A 1,866-nucleotide genomic window follows, 5' to 3' on the forward strand; every position below is an offset into this window, starting at 1 on the left:
TTTGTCTTTCCTGTCTGACTGATTTCATTTAGCATGATAACCTCTAGGACCATCTATATTGCCATGTATGGCAAGACTTCAATCTCTTTTATGACTAGTAATATTCCATTGTATCTAGGTACCTCTTCTTCTTTATCCGTTCACCTACCAATGAGCACTTAGGTTGTTTTTATCTCTTGGCTATTGAAAATAATTCTACAATGAATTATTTTCAAATTTGTGTTTTTGTGTTCTTCAAATAAATGCCCACCAGTGGAATTTCTGGGTCATATGGTAGTTCTATTTTTAATTTTTTGAAGAAACTGTTTTCCTTAGTGGCTGCACCGTTTTGTAATCCCATCAACAGTGCAATAGGGCTCCCTTTTCTCCACATTCTCACGAAGACAGGGTTGTTCATTTATTAATGTTAATGTAAAAACATTCAAACCTGTAATGAATTTTTGTGAATTTATTTGAGCCAAACTGTTGACAATTGCTGGGAAGCAGAATCTCAAATTATTGGGATAATGCTCTGGAGAATGGCAGTTTTTCATCTTGTTTTATACATTACAATCCAAAGAAGAGAAGTAAGTGGGCTACATGAAATCCATTGGTGATAGATTAGGGAGGCAGCAGAAAGCAAATCGAGGGGGGGGCAGGGAGCAACCTCTGGGATTGGATAAAAAGTAAAATGATAGACACATACTTCTTCTACTTAGGTGAGTACAGGATAATTAACAGTCAACAATTAACATGATAACAATAATGAGGGAATTTGTGGTCTCTGTCCCCACTGGAGCTCAGGCTCATTTGGTTTTGCCCTGAGGGGTCTGGAAAAAGGGAAGTTACAAGTTACCCTGACATTTCACAAGTGTGTTATCTTAGATACAAAAAGACAATAGGCCCAGTTAGGGTAAAGATTGACCTATTTAATTAAGCCAATGTAATCCCTATTTGATTAAGCCAATGTTTGGGGTTTCTAATACATGGACACACATCTATTGTTGGGGTCCAATCCCAGCAGGTCCAGGGGTTCCCATAGGTGGGGACAGAGTCGGCGAAGAAGGAATGACACGGAGGCAGCGTTCAGTTGATCGGCATAGCGAGGTTCTCCCTCCAGGATCTCCAGCCAAGTTCTGTGTTTATTGTCATGTTACATCTGTATTTATACCAGTTAATTTTAATCCTATCAATTTCTATTCCAAAGGTTAGGGCGTTTCTTATCCCCATTCCAGGGAGTAAAGATTATGTAGCTTAAGAGGCAGCAGAAAGCAAATCGAGGGGGGGGCAGGGAGCAACCTCTGGGATTGGATAAAAAGTAAAATGATAGACACATACTTCTTCTACTTAGGTGAGTACAGGATAATTAACAGTCAACAATTAACATGATAACAATAAAAATGAGGGAATTTGTGGTCTCTGTCCCCACTGGAGCTCAGGCTCATTTGGTTTTGCCCTGAGGGGTCCAGAAAAAGGGAAGTTACAAGTTACCCTGACATTTCACAGGTGTGTTATCTTAGATGCAAAAAGACAATAGGCCCAGTTAAAGTAAAGATTGACCTTTGTCAGGGAAGATACTGGCCTAGGACATGACTACCCACTATCAATTGCTTTTACTTAAAGTTTTAATTTCAGACCATGAAGTATGTTAACAATCATCTCAGGTAGAAACTATAATTTAACTTTAACCCTGCTGTTTGGCTTCTGTACTTATTTGCTTTAACAACAGAAAAGTTACTTTTATTTTCTGAATTGTATAAATCATCCCATTCGATTGAATGCCTTATTGATTGTCATGTGAATATCCCATTGATTGTGATCTTACTGGTTTTAGAAAGCAAATTCCTCAGTACCTGGGAACCAGGACAGCACAATTATCCCAAGACC

This window comes from Myotis brandtii, unplaced genomic scaffold, assembly GCF_000412655.1.
Source record: "Myotis brandtii unplaced genomic scaffold, ASM41265v1 scaffold162, whole genome shotgun sequence".
Lineage (NCBI taxonomy): Eukaryota > Metazoa > Chordata > Mammalia > Chiroptera > Vespertilionidae > Myotis > Myotis brandtii.